This window comes from Cannabis sativa, chromosome 1, assembly GCF_029168945.1.
Source record: "Cannabis sativa cultivar Pink pepper isolate KNU-18-1 chromosome 1, ASM2916894v1, whole genome shotgun sequence".
Classification (NCBI taxonomy): Eukaryota; Viridiplantae; Streptophyta; class Magnoliopsida; order Rosales; family Cannabaceae; genus Cannabis; species Cannabis sativa.
Genome location: NC_083601.1, coordinates 9,192,232 through 9,208,564, shown reverse-complemented (window position 1 = coordinate 9,208,564; position 16,333 = coordinate 9,192,232). Strand labels below are relative to the sequence as shown.

The 16,333-nt window shown below is 31.5% G+C and overlaps 1 non-coding gene across 1 annotated transcript; it reads left to right on the top strand.

The window, feature by feature from the left end:
- The first annotated feature begins 11,713 nt into the window (after positions 1-11,713).
- TRNAR-CCU (transfer RNA arginine (anticodon CCU)) lies at positions 11,714-11,786 on the top strand. Its single transcript has one exon. It is a non-coding gene; the product is annotated as a tRNA-Arg (tRNA).
- Positions 11,787-16,333: the final 4,547 nt, after the last annotated feature.

Genomic DNA, 16,333 nt, shown 5'->3' with positions numbered 1-16,333 from the left:
CGTGTATTTTTAAATGAGAATTGTTAACGGTTTAAAACCGTCGGCAATTCCCATGCTTAAATTTAACGCATTTCAGATTTAAAATTTCATAACTCCGCATCTTTAACTTTAAATTTTATTTCCTGCCTTTTAAGATATAACCCCCCTAAAAAAAATTAAATCTCATTTTTTCAAAGTTATTTGTAAATTTTGTTTCATTTTCCTGGCTCTTTATCCTCCGCGACCACGAGTCGTGCCATCCCTCTCCTCCACTCTCTTTCGCTGTGTCCCTTTCTTTCACTCTCTTGTGGTAGCACAAAGGTAAGCACAACATTCTCTTATTTGTTGTTTAAATTTCTATTAACCATGATTTGATTTGTTGATCTTAATCTGTATGCGTGCAAAAGAAAGTTGAAGCTTGCAATTCGAAAAAATTTTGAGGATCGTCAAGTGAAAAATAATTTGAAGCTTGTAAAAGAAAATTTTGAGGAGGATGAAAGCGAGTGCAACAACAGTAGATGATGATGAAGCTTGTAAAGGTTTTGGAGCGGCTGCAACATATGCGAGAAGTCGTTTCGAGGAGGATGAAGATGATGATTTTTTGGGGCAATCCACTATAGCGACGGTTTGAAATCGTCAGCTATACTATATATAAGCCACGATTTAAAACTACTGTAGCCTATAGTATCTGTTGACCGAAGTTTTCGGCAACCAATAAATATTATAAGTTTATAGAGCTGTAAGAAAATTAGAGAAGGATTTTTACGTGGTTGGGGCGTTAATGAGCCTTAGTCCACGAGTCTATCTTATTTATGGATGTATTTAATACAGAGAATGTATTTGGTGAGTGTTTCACCCTTATAAGATACAGAGAATGTTCTTGGTGAGTATTTACTCTTCTTGCTCTTATGCAACCCAAGATTTTCGATCCCATTTAATGAGCTTTGAGGGGGTATTTATAGTGTTTTTGGTGGGGTGATCCCCAGAACTATTGTACAAGTGTATCTGTAAGTGTCCATAAAGTTGGGCATTGCCAATGAATATACCATGAGTAATGCATGGTCAAATCCCTAGGTGTTGTAGGGCTTTTATGTGGAATGTTCTTATTGTCTTTTGACTGATGTGACTCTTCACAGTGTAGCCGTTGATAGACTTAAATGATCATTACTTTGTAGCTGCTGGTTGGAGGTTGTGTCGTCAGACTTTATTGCGTGTAGCAGTCCCAACACGCTTCCTCCCATGCGGCATTAAATGCGACTTGATTGCTCAGGGGAAACCTGACACCTCGCGGAGATGCCTTAGCGTTACTTGGGCTTCCGGGAGCATATGGGGTTCCATATGCCTTCTCCGAGAGACATGTCCCGGATGCTGCTTCATTACATAAGGACTTAGCAAATAGTTTGGATTATAAGTTGCTTGATCCACGTGTCCTTGTCTGGTTGGTCCACGTATATTGGGCAAAAACAGGGGCAACAGTATCGACTATAGCTGATGGTTTTAAACTGTCGAGAATTCTTTTCCACGATAATTTTTAACCGTTGCTATTCTATCCAGTATTCGCGACACTCGTATAGACAACGATTTTATAGACTGTCGGGAATTCTTTATCCGACAATGTAAAATCCTCGGAAATTTTGAGTTTTTTTAGTATTGGTAGGAAGATAATTTTTCCATGGTTCCTTAATTTATTTTTTTTAAATCTCTATTTTAAAGGAGTTATTGGAATTGGGGTTGAGGCTAGGGGAGGGATCCTGGTTGGGGCTGGGTTCAGGTCTGAAGTCGGGGTCCGGGGTCCGGCCGGGGCTTGGTTTAGGTCTGGTGCTGCAGTCTGGGTTGGGTTCGTTTCAAAGTCACTAGTTGGGGTTGAATCGAATTCAAGTTCATATTGAGGTCTCAAAGTATTGGGTTTGGGATTCGTGTCGGGGTTGGGGCCGGGGTCGAGTCTAGGTTTCAAGTCAGGGCCAAGGTGGGGTTTGGGGCTAGGTCCAGGTCTGGGGTGGGGTGGGTCCGGGTCAAAGTCACTAGTCTTGGCCAAGTCGAATTCAAGTTCATATGAAGGTCTCAAAGCATTGAAATATTTTTTTTTTAAAAAAATTATTTTAGAAAACAATAACCAAACACGTTTCGTCTGTTTAAAAATTTCAAAACTTATTTTTTTTTTATTCTCATTTCTAAATACATAATTTTAAAAAGGGTAAATAGTGGCATAAGTACCCAAAGTTTTATGTTTGTAGGCGGCATAAGCCCAATGTTTATTTTTAGAGGCATAAGTACCCAATGTTTGTAAAACAATAATTTTTCTCTAATTTTGTCAGTATAGACTCTGATATTGTCTTAAACAGGGCACATATAAGGCCTAAATTTTTCATCATCGGGTCTAGATAGAAATATATAGTATCAGTTACTTCTAAATGTTCTTTTAATAAATTCAAAACAGAGTCTGTACTGACAAAATTGGAAAAAAAAATTACAGTTTTACAAATATTGGGTACTTATGCCGCTAAAAATAAACATTAAGTTTATGCCGCTTACAAACATAAAACTTTAGGTACTTATGACGCTATTTATCATTTTAAAAACAAAAAATACAAAATAATACTAAATATTCCTTAAATAAGAATATATGACATTAATATAATTATTTTGAATTAAGTTATTTATTGAAAAAGGAAAAGAAATCATACTTGCATACATTATTACTAGTCTATTCTCTTGTTGTGAATGTATTAAACTGTACTGTGCTGCCATTAATTAATTAAGTTGCTAAAGTCAAAATCAGTAAAATATTTTAAACATATTCTGAGAATCGGGTTTTGATTGCTGAGTGCATCATACTGTATTTTGACATTGGGGGAAAGTTGTGGTTGGTCTTAATGATAAATTAAAAGGGTCCCATCCCAGCTGAAGTGAAATTGTATATTAATTACTCATTATTATGATGATTGTGATGAAGAAGAAACTATGCAGCAGAATGGCTATGGTCTCCTATCCTATTATTGGACCCAAGAAAATTATGAAACCACGTTAAGGAGTTTACTATTTGTACACACACATTTATATATATTATTTACCAACTGATGTTGATCATTTGAAAAGTTCTTATTTCAACAACTAATTGGAATTGACTTACTTTCTCAGCCCTCAGGTGTCAATTAGTGGCATCCTTTGTTGTGGGGCAAAGAAAGTCTTAGTTTTGATATCGTTCCATTTTCAGTTCTTTAATGTTTCCATTTATTCAAATGTTTTTTGTTTTTAAAACTTGAAAACCATTTTATTTTATGTATCAATATCCAAATTTGACATGACTATACATATTTTTTCTTTTCGATTTTCGCACATATATATATGCATGAATAAGAAAGACCAAAAAAATGACATGAAGAACTGGATAATGAACAATACCCAGAAACTTTACTCAGTGAGGTTTAATTGTTATAAAAAAGTTATATTGATTAAAACAAAAAATTATAATCAATTTTAATAAATTTATTTAATTTTGTAAGAATTTAACTGTTATAACAAAATATTTGTGGGGGCATTTCTTATTATTGTGATGTATAATTATCAATCAAAAGATTTTTTATTTATTTTTTCAATTTTTTTTTTTTTCAGCAGGGGCTACAGCCCCATAAGCTTGCAAGTGAGTCCGTCTCTGATAATATGATAGAAATCTATAAGTTTCAGTAAAAGAAGTGAAAATAGGAAAATGAATTTTAGAAAAATGTAAGTAAATGAACCTATTTCTAACTATCTATAATGTCATTTTTTTTTTAAATAATAAAGCAAATGACTTTTTTTACTTTTTAATACCTAAAATACCCTTTATTATATAAAAGGTATTATATGTTTTATTCATTTAATAAAAATTATGAAAAACAATACATCAAAATCTCTCAACTGAATTTTTGTCAACTATTTTTTCATTATATAAAAGGTATTATATATTTTATTCTTTTAGATTTTGCTGCTGTTGTTGTCGTCCAATATGTTATTTAACAATATAATTAATTTTTTATTAATATATCGTATGATATACAAACAATATACCTTAAACCAATATACATATATCACAAACTTAAACTAATATACTATTAAATGAATTGTTTTCCACAATATACATTATCATATAAAAACTATACACCACAATCATAAGCAGATATACCATAGTAAAAAATTAATATATCACCAGCATAGTGAAAAAAAAATTATACAAAAAACTTAATTTAATATTCAAAAAGTTTTTTTCTTCTTGTTCTTTCCATCATGAAATACCAATGAACATAAAATCAATATACCTCAGTCAAATATAAATATACCTCATACTTAAATTAATATTTAATAGTTTTTTTTTTCTTTATATCCTTCACGATATACATATCACATACAAACGATATGCCTTAGACCAATATAAATATACCATAAACTTATTCTAATATACTATTAAATGATTTTTTTCCACGATATATAATAGCATATAAAAACTATATTCTGCAATCATAAGCATAAATACTATAGTGAAAAATTAATATACCGCCAATATAGTGGAAAATATATATATACTAAAAACTTAATTTAATATTCCCCATGTTTTTTTTTTCTTCCATCATGATATACTAATGAACATAAAGACAATATTTCCTAGTGAAATATAACTATACCTCAAACTTAAACTAATATTCCACATTTTTTAATTTCCGTCTTTCATTCATTATATACCATAGCACATTAAAATAATATACTATAATCTTAAACTAATATACTACCTTTCAGTTATTTCAATATATATATATATATATATATATACTACCTTTCAGTTTTTTTTAATATATTATTGCACATAAAAACGATATACTATTGTGCAAAATAATTATACCAAACACTTAATTATTCAAGGTTACAATTGTAATTTTATCATCAAATTTTTAACTAAAAGGACATTTTGTTAATTTTTTTTAAAAAAGGGACATTTATTAACTTAATTGTTAAATTTAGGACCATTTTACATCTTGACCCTTTATAGATTGAATTGAATTAGTTTAGTTACCAGCTAAGATGAGTCTAATATTAATTATATTATAACAACTCACTCAAAAATTTATAACTAACTCTTTACACCTCACCAAAACCAATCAACTAACTAACAGAATCCTAACGCTCCCCCTCAAGAAGGACGACATATATCTACCAATCCAATCTTGTCTTTAAGCATTTTGAGTTGTGTTGGAAACAAAGCTTTTGTCAGTATGTCAACTAGCTGATCTTTAGTTGAAACATGAGTTGTCTTAATCACTCCCTTCTGCACCTTCTCTCGGATCAAATGGCAGTCAATCTCGATGTGTTTTGTTCTCTCGTGGAACATTGGATTAGCTACTATGTGTTCTGCAGCTTTGTTGTCATAGTACATCATTGCAAGGCCTTTGTGCTCTATCTTCAATTCTTTAAGCAATGATTTGAGCCACACTAACTCAGACAGTAGTTGCCATTTCCCTATACTCGGCTTCTTCAAATTACCTTGACACGGTGTGTTTCTTTTTGCTCTTCTACGAAATCAGAGAACTATCAAGAAATATGTAGAACCCTATTATGGATCTCCTTATTTTATTGCAAGCTGCCCAGTCAGAGTCTGTGTAGGCTTTCAACTTTAGATCTGATGCAGCAAATATAAAAATACTTTGCCAATAATAGGACTTTATGTATTATAGGATTTGGTATACTGCTTGCGAGTATTTTTTTTCTTTTTTGAGGAGCTCAACTTATTTACCGATTAAGATATGCCAGGTGATGGTTAAGTATTGCAACTTACCAATCACTTTTTTTTTTTTTATATAAGGTTGGGTCTGCATAAGTGTCTTTCTCATCTTGACACAGTTTCAAATTTTCCTCCATAGGTGAGTTAACAGGCTTGCATCCCAAATCTTCAAGCAATTATTCTATCCTATCTTTGGTTTATAACTAAAAGATCAAATCAAGATAATAATTTTATTTTATGCTATCTTACAATGTCTTATGCTATTTTATGTTACCACCTACAAATTTTTATTCTCAATTTATTTTATACTATTTACAATGTCTTATGCTATTTTATTTTATGCCTTATTACTAGAATAATTAAAATTTAAAAATTAATTATTACTAAATAAAATATTATTTACTTATTCATCAACTATTTTAATTTTTAATTTACCAACTTGTTAAAATTAAAAAAATTATCATGTTAAAGTTGCCAGCTTGTTCAAATTAACATTTTTTTTATTATTTTAAAGTTACCAACTTGTTAAAATTAATATTTTTTTATGCTTTTAAAGTTTCTAATTTATTAAAATTAACACTTAATTTTCATTATAAAGTTACTAATTTATTAAAATTTGACTATTATTTTTAATTCAATTTTTTTCTTCTAAATTAAGGCCTAAGTTAGTTATCTACATTTAACTTAATGATTTTTTTTTTTTAAATTTATTACTCTTGTAAATAATTTTTTAAACTAATTAATACTAAAATAAATTATTTAAATTATTTTAAATATTTTAATTTGACTTATTTATATATATAATATTAGAGATATTCTAACTACTTTTTATAAAAAATTTAATTATATATATATTTAAAATAAATAATAATCAAATTCAAGATGTTATCTCCCAAAAATTCGGCAGCATAACACCTTAGAATTGATCATTTTCAAATTTTTAATATTTTATAAACAAAACCACAAACAAACACAATACCAGAACAATCTAAGTATTAATATTCGTCACCTATCCGGCCGTAGTATATTTTTTCACAGATCCTACTTCACTATGTATGAATATATAAAATATTCAAACTCTACTAATATATATTTTCATTTTCAAAACTAAAGTAACATATTATAAAATCATACTAACCTCTAAATACAACAAGAACTGATGATCAACTGGCACAACAGGTAAAGCGACATTGCAAACTTATTTACTAAAATAAATTATTAGAATACAAAAATAATAACAATAATTCTATACACTAATATGTGTATGCATATATACATACACACAAATATATGTGTCTATATACATACTATTATAAAAAATATATATATGTATATATACGTAGATATATATGTACACATGCACAAATATATATATATATATATATATATTTACACTAATATATACATACATATACATATACATAAAGTTACCAAAAAATCAAATTATATATGTTATATCCAAAATTCGGCTTCACTCCAAAAGTTGACACGTGTACAACAGAAGGAATATGAATCAATTCTGAATGATATAATAATATTATATCAATAAATGCATATTAAATAACTCGTTAATATTAAATAAAAGTTTGATAGATAATATTCAAACTTGTTGACTTTATAGTCAAAAGCGAGACAAGGATAATAACTATTAAGCCGAGTTTAAACGAGACATATGTATGCCTCAAAATATATAGACAAGAAAGAAATATTCATCTACTTGAACCGAATAAATGTAGTAACATAACTGCCTCGCATCACACATAGCAAGCATGCCACCTCGCATTGTTGATACCAACAAAAGCATATGACGAGATGAACTACTTCCCAACACTTAGTATTTTTTCTTATTAAGATGGACAAGGAGGATAACTCGTATCAAGCGAGATACAACCTTCTAAGTCAGTAATATCTGTCTAAAGAATAAAAACAAAGAGCGGTTGGATAGTTATTAGATATTATTCCACCTGTGACTAAAATGAAACGTGAGGAATGTCGACGTTTCATTAACCATTATATTTGAATCAATCCCAAAAAAGTAACTACCAACCTATATTCTTATAAATAGGGGCAGATTTTAAAGGAAAGGGGGACGAAAAATTTGAGAGTGAATTATTATTATTCAAATTGTGTAATTGTACTCTATATTCAATAAATATCTCTAATAATGACTCGTGGAGTATGTAGATTTTAACTACAAAATCACATAAAAATACATGGTGTCAATATATCTTTTATTACTTATTAATTTCTGTAGAGAATTTATTGCTGAAAAGCTATTTAGTTTTGGTTAGCAAAAATTTGCATTAACAGTTTCGCGCTTTCATTGAGAGCATTGGTGATAAAACTCAGAAAAAATTCCTCCTTATAAACTTGATTTAATCACATTCAATGGCAAATGATGATCAAAACGATAGAAATCACCCTGAAGAAACAACTCATCGCCCTGGAAAAGAGCCCATGGGATCTCAAAGGCCCAATACTTTTGAAAGAATGGTGATGGTGATCAAAATTCAGAAAGAAGGAATGAAGATGTCAATAATTCTGCCAGATACGTGCCTAGAAGTAAGGATGCTTATGACCCAACTTAGGGGTGTTCAACCAATCCAATCCGTACTATTTTTCGCATAGTACATCCGATTCGCATTAAGTGCGGATTTCATATTTTGGATCCAATCCAATCCACACAATAGCTCAAATCCAATCCAATCCAATTCGCCAAAGTGCAGATTGGATCGATTATTTTAGATTGGTTACTTTTTAATATTAAACTATTTAATATTTATGAAAAATATATTTTTTCTTCTTCACATAACTAGCAACAAAATAAAATAAATTATTGTTATTTTATGTCTCCTACAAAAAATTAAAATAAATAAAATAACAAATTCAAAGTAAGAAAAAAAAAATTGTATGTATAAAGAAATATTTAATTTTATTTAAATTGTACGTAAAAAAAATTATATATAAAAATGGAATATACATTTAATTTAATAAATTTTAAAATATAAATGTGATTTTTAAATTACTATTTTCTTACATTTAAATTTTAATTGTATATATTATTTTTTTTTAAAATTTTTTATAAATATGTGTGGATTGGATTAGATTGGTTATTTTTACATGCCAATCAACATCCAATCCGCACAAGTGCGGATATTCGCACTTTGCGGATTGGATTGGATCGTGCAGATTGGATTGGATCAGCTATTTTATGAACACCCCTAACCCAACTAGATATATACCATTAGTGGAATTAGAAAACAGGAAACTTCGACAACATTTAGCCGAATCTAACCGACGAAATGCTAAATTGGAAAGAGAGACTGTAGCAGCCAAGACGGCGCAGGGAACAGTTCCACAGAATCAACCAGAGCCTACAGTGAGGAGACAACAAGGAAGACCTCGAGGCTCCAGAACCAGAACGCAAGAAGCGAATCAAGAGAATCCATCTAATCCTCAAGAAGAATAACCTAGGAATACAAGGGATGTCCCCATGGATAATCAAACATCCAAATAACACAAGAAATCAGGAACATCGACGAGATGTTCCACAAACTTCCCACGGAGTTAATAACTAGGGGAATGAACAAAACGACGTGCCAGAAGCATCTCGTAGGAATGAGGGAGTGAGACAGCCTCATCTAGGGAACTAGGGAATCCCTCACAATAATGAGAGAAACCCTAGAAATCAACCAAGGTCAAGTGGGCTTCCTCTAAGGTATCCTCAAAGACCATCACGAGTGGATTGGGACAATGCATACACGTACATGAACAGGGACATGTATCTGATCTCTTTCAGAGGAGAAGGCCACTACAAGATGAAGCAAGTTCAAGCTCAGGACAATCAAGGTCTCGAGGGCATAGTCGGTCAAGCAGACATACACGAGAAGGAAGTAGAACTCGATGTTATCATGCTGACCAAGAAAGCATGAGCAATACACGAAGCTACCAATTTGAGAGTTATTCTAAGACAAGATCTGTGAATAATTATGAGCGAAGGCAGCCTGATCTTCGCGAGCATCTGAATCGAAGACAACCTGATCTTCGCAAGTGGCTAAACCAAAATGCACCTTATTTGCGCCATCAACTCAATCATAATGTAAATCAACAACAAGTAAACCCCATCCAATTGCGAATGATTGAACTAGAGGATAAGTTGAAAGTATCAGGATGGAGAACATGGAAAATTACCTGGTTACGTCTCAGATGAAGAGCCTGAGCCATTTCATCCTGACATCTTAAATTCTGAGTTTCCATAGGGATTCAAAAACCCACATGTTTCGCAGTACGATGGGCCTACGGACCTAGTTGCTCACTTGAACAACTTTATACTATCATGCGAGCCAACAATGTCACGAATAATTTGTGTTGGATTTTATTTCCGACCTCCTTAACTAGAGCTGCGAGCAGCTGGTTCGATAAATTCACCCATCACTCTATAACCTCCTAGGAACTGTTGTCCAAGGACTTTAAAAAGCAATTTCAAGCTGTTAGAGACAGATGACATGAAGCATCGTCCTTAACTAACATAAAGCAGCAACCAGGCGAGTCACTTAAGGCTTATTTGAGTCGCTTTAGCACATTCGCTGCAAAGGTCAGAAACCTAAATGACAGGTGGGGATCACAACTGACCTATACACGGCTGGAGTTGACCTATCCAAATTATATACTATAATTAAAATATATATATATATACCATGACAATAAAATTATATACCATTATTTTATATAATAAAATAAAAACTAATTAAATATTATTTAAAATAAATAATATATCATACAATTAAAATATGTAAAAATAATAATTAAATATATGTAGCATATCAATAAAATTATATACACATTAAAATATTTTTATTAGCTAATAAAGTTATATACCACTATTATACGTTGCAAAATAAAAAATAAATATCATCTAAGAATAATAATAAACCATACAACAAAATAAAAATATATTGTACAATAAATTTATATACCAACAACCCACAACAACCCATAAAAAATTAAAAAAATCGACATAACTTTAAATTAAAAGTATTTTAACAAAACTAATATAAATATATCATGATTTTTAAGTAATTTGCTTCTAATTCTAAAGAAATATGAAAAAAAAATTATTGATTTTTTTTATACGGCAAAAGACAATATAAATAAATAATAGTGTAAAAAAAATCATTTCTCTACAAATTTTAAAATGATGACATTTACTTACAAAGTACTAATACAGTAAATTTCCAAGCTAATAATCTTAAAAGAAAGAGTAATTTGCGGTATAAATACCTAAGTTTAATTATTAGTTGTAAATAAATACTTAAGTTTAATTTTTGACGATAATAATAACTAAGTTACATTTCTAGATTTTGTAGGTAGCTGCAGTTGACTGTGAAGTATTATTCACGTGTTATTTTTCTTATTGGTATATTTAAATTATTTTTTATTAAAAAAAAATAAAATTTCATGATCTGGACCAATGAGGGATTGTCACGTGGTAATTTACTTAACACTTAACAGTTAAGTACCTATAGAAGTTCCAGAATTATAACTTATGTATTATTACCGCCAAAATTAAACTCGAGCATTTGTTTGCAACAAAAAATTATATTTAAGTATTTATACCGTAAATTAAAAATATAACTTTTGGGTTTTGTGAATCGGATAAACCAACCAATCTTGGATGGATCCGTTTCGGCCATATGTTGTCTTTTTTCTTAGGATAGTCCGATTAAGATCCATAGGCCAAACCCAAACCTACGAAAAGAGGCCCATCACAAAAGTTTGTCAAGGCCAGAGGCAGGCCACCATTGGCATGTGAAGGATTCCCAAGAGATGTATCAATAGTTGGACTTGGATACATGAATCCGAAATAGATTAGAGATATTGAGTTAACAAGCAAAAGAAAGTGGTTATTCTGTCGGTGCCAATTAACGGCTTTTATTAAATGTTATTAGGTTAAATAAAATTTTCATTGTTGTTGAATCAAACTAAGCGCCTGTAGCTCAGTGGATAGAGCGTCTGTTTCCTAAGCAGAAGGTCGTAGGTTCGACCCCTATCTGGCGCGTCAATTATTTTTTAACCCAAATCATGTACATTATACATCTTTTGACTTTTCAGCGTGATTTTTTTTTTTTGAAAAAAATCAATAATAATAAGTTAGTATATTCCTTTCAATAGAAAAAAGGATATTAATTAGAATGTTTTATTTAAAAAAGAAGAATAACACTAACTTTTTTTTTTTTTTTTTTTTTTTATTTTAATAAAAAATTTCATTAATGAGAATATTCAGAGTACAAAAGAGTAAGAAGCTCCATTGGAGTACAAAATTTTTTTAACTTTTTTAAACAGTCGTTTAAAGTATTCATGTCGGTTTCTATAACCGTCGCCTATACGACTGTCGTAAAATGGCAAAATAGGCGACGGTTTTTCGTCGCTAATATGGACTTCCCGACGATTTAAAACCGTCGCCTATACCCTGTTATAGGCGACAGTTTTAAACCGTCGGGAATGTAAAAATAAAAAGAAAAAAAAGATTTTTCTGCCATTAAATTTTCCTCTATTTTTTTTCCTGCATTAGTTTTATAATTTTACTTAAATTAAAATAAAACAACTAATTAATTTTATTACAATAACAACTAATTAATTAAATTTATACAATAACAAAATAAATATATATAATAAATAAAAAAAGTAAATAAATAAATGTATTTATAGCGAGCTCGGAGAGAGAGAAAGAGAGAGAGGAAGACGGACGGGAGGTTGTGGTGGTCCGACGTATGAGACGGAGATGACAGGGACACCGACGAAAGGTGGTGGTGGTCCGACATATGCGACGGAGAGGAGAGGGAGACCAACGGGAGGAGGGGTGGGTGGAGATCGATGGACGAAAGAGACAAGAAGAAAGAGAGATCGAGAGAGGGAGGAAGACGGCGAGAGAGGAGGGCGATGGTACGGAGGCGTGGGTGGGTTTTGGAGAGTTAAGATTTTTATTTTAGGGTGTGGGAAATGGAGAAGAAATATGTGGGCATGTGGGACATAGAAAAGAAGTAGGTGGGCATGTGAGAAATGTGGCGAGAAATAGGTAACGATTTTTTATTGGGTCCTTATACCCGGCAGTTTAAAACTGTGGCCTATACTATAGGCGATGGTTTTAAACCATCGGGTATAAAGGCCCAATCAATTTACGAAGTCCAATTAAAACCGTCGCCTATTCCTGTAATTAATGTTATAAACCGTCGGAAATACTAAATTTTCCTGACGATTTTAAATAGTTAATTTTTTTAGCGACAGTTCCCCAGAAAAAGCATTTTTAGGACCGTCGTGAATTCTGACTTTTGTACTAGAATGCTACCATCATAAAAGAACCGAGTGCTTCTAGCAACGTAGTAAGCTACTCGATTTGCAGATTGTTTGATAAACAATAATTGAACATTACAAAAAAAAGATAATAATGCTTGACAGTCTTTGACTAAAAGCTAAAAAACAGAAGACATGTGAACATTACTACAGATAGCTTAAACAGTGAGAAGACTATTACGTTTAATGACCACATGTTGCCAATTAGAAGATAGCACCCAAGAAAGAGCTTCATTCATGCCCAAAACTTCTACCACTTTGGCAGAATACTATCCACTGTAGCAAAAACTTTTAGCCTTAATTAAAGACCCAATATCATCTTTTTTAGCAATCCCATAGCCAAATTTCCTCTCAGAATTTAATATTGTTGCATCAATATTTACATTGATTGTGTTTGAAACAAGTGAAGCCCAAAGCTTACATCAATATTTACATTGATTGTGTTTGAAACAGGTGAAGCCCAAAGCTTAGCACTATCATCATGTGATCCTATTAAGGTTTATGATTAAGACAATTTACACTGAGCTTTCTTCCATTGATCAAGAGAAACAGAAGCGGACAAAACAACATCATTGATTGAGGGAGGTTTGTTATTCCAAAACTACTTATTTCTATACTTCCAATGTAAGGTTTCTCATACTTTATATGTGTTTAATTTTCATCATTTTAGAAGTTTATATTTAGGATGTTAAAAACATACTTGTTAGTAAATCTAGATCCTGGTAAAATATATTCCAATAATTGGTCTCAGAGCCATGGAAATTGATTTACTTTCAAGAAATATGGATTTAAAACGATGTATGTGTGATTTGGATGTGATTAATGTTAATCTATGTATTTATTGATGATTAATTGATGTTTGCGAAATTTTTATGTAAAATAATTACAATTTCGTTCTAGAATTATTTTTCTTGGATAGTATAGAAAAAATTAAGCAATTTATTTTTTTTTTTACAGAATTTAATTTCGATTTTATTTGAATTAGTTATAATTTTTTGAAAATCGAAAAAAATCAGGAAAGGGATGCCCACGTGTGCGCGCGGACACGAGTGATCTCTCGGTCTGCACGTTCATTAGGACAGGGATTGTCCGAAAAATCTCGCATGGCCCCCTATCTAAACCCTTGTAGAACAAGTAAACAAGAAAATCCAATCATTTCAAGCTTAGAAATCTCAAATGCTAACCTAATATACATAAACCAAAATGTAGAACCTTTAAAATTATCTAGGAGCTCAAACAACACAACTCCTATCTCAAACTAACAAAATTGAAATGGTTAGTCTATAATCAATCTCAAAATTGAAATGAGAAGCCAATGAACAACTGTCTCCTCTCTATGACATTTTATGATGAATGTCATCATAAATCTAACCATAAATAAGAACCATTAGAGCACTGTGCACTTGTACTTCGATTGTATTTTCTCATACATCAACGACCCTCATCACCCTATTCAACACACTAGTATGAGTTGAAGTATGAGAAATATACAAACTTTCTCTATTCTCTGTTGTTCTTCACCATTTCCTCTAATACAATTTACCAATTTACTCTTAGACAAGAAAAATACAACTACTCAAAATAACCCAAACATATAAATCATTCAATGACCTAACCACACCCATATTCAAAATCGATACAATTCAACCTATCAATTCTACTTTAAGAATCAATACAAAAATCTCTAAACAAAAATCCAGGCTAAATTTTCCAAAATCACTCAAAAAATTCATCCTTACTCTCAACATAGTCAAAAACACAACATTGAAATAATAATAAAAAGAAACAAAACACCAAATAGATGAAAATCCATACTCGTTGCTTTTATTGTCTGCATAAGGGAGGAGTTATAGCCTTGCCGCCTGTGATTGAGGGAGGAGCTGTCGTCGTTGACTCGTCTATGAGCAAGGGAATAACCAAAATGAGAACAGAAAAGAGAGGGGAAACGAATTAAGAGAGAGATAGATATATATATATATATATAGAGAGAGAGAGAGAGAGAGAGAGAGAGAGGAAAAATAAACCGTGGTTGGTCATTGGTTGGCACCGACGATGACAAGGTTGAAGTCGAACTGAGAGAGAGGGAGGAAGTTAGAATCTCATCGGGGATAAGATCAAAGTATAACACAGAGAGAGAGGAAGTCAAAATCATCTCACCGGGGATGAGGTCGAGGTGGAAGTTGATTCATGCATGGTTGTTGGCTTTTGGTCTCACTGGTTTTAGGTTTCTACTTTTTCCATTTTCAGTACAATCTTCTGAACAAAATGGAGAGTTAGAGAAAAGAAGGGGGGGAAATAGAGAGTTAGAGTAAAGTATTTACACTGAGCAGGAATTTGTGAAAAAAGTACCGCCTATTTTTACACTTAGAGGGAGGGTTGGGCGGTGGATGATGGGGTTATTACACAAATTAAATTGTTTTACTTCGGTGGATATCAGTCGCAAATTTTTCAACCTTTGTTTACAATCGAAGCCAAAGAAATTGATATCTTTTTTTACTGAAGAAAAATGTAAAAGATAATTTGTAAATTTTTCACTTTTTTCCTCGATTTCTCTTTTAGTATTGGTGTATTAGCTGATGCTAATTAGTTTCATTAGCTTCGATTATCTACTGAAGCACAAAATATCCACCTATTTTTTGCGTCAATCAATCATTTTGGCTAGATGTGTTGTCCGACGCAAATTGGATCTTTTGTAGTAGTGTATGTGTGGGCTGTAGCAATGAAACAAGACATTCTTTGGGTGAAAAAGGTTAATTAACAATATTTATTTGAGGAATGGAAATGGGTGGAGTTATAAATCCACCATGAAAAGTAGTTGGTATTGGCGGCAAATCGTCAAAGTTAAATAGAAAATTCAATGTATTCTAACCGAGCACAAATTTGCAAATGGCAGCTATTCCATTGGGTTTGGATATAATTAAGACTTTTCATCCTGAAGGAGAGAAGGTGAAATGGTATGGTCAGGTATGGGATTAATTTAATATTTCTAAACACAAAGTTACTTTTTGGTTAGCAATAATGCTTGATAGATTACAAACTAAAGAGAGACTTCTGGGATTTAACATCTGTCAAGATACTCCTACCCTATTTGTGGTTTAGATGTTGAATATGTGGAACACTTATTATTTGATTCTCACTATATAGTTGTGTGTTTGGGTCTATCATGATTTCGTTATAGGTTAGGAACATTGATAGATTATTGAGATAGATCTCTAGATCGTGTCTATCCTTTATTCGTAAGCATGTCTTTTCTAT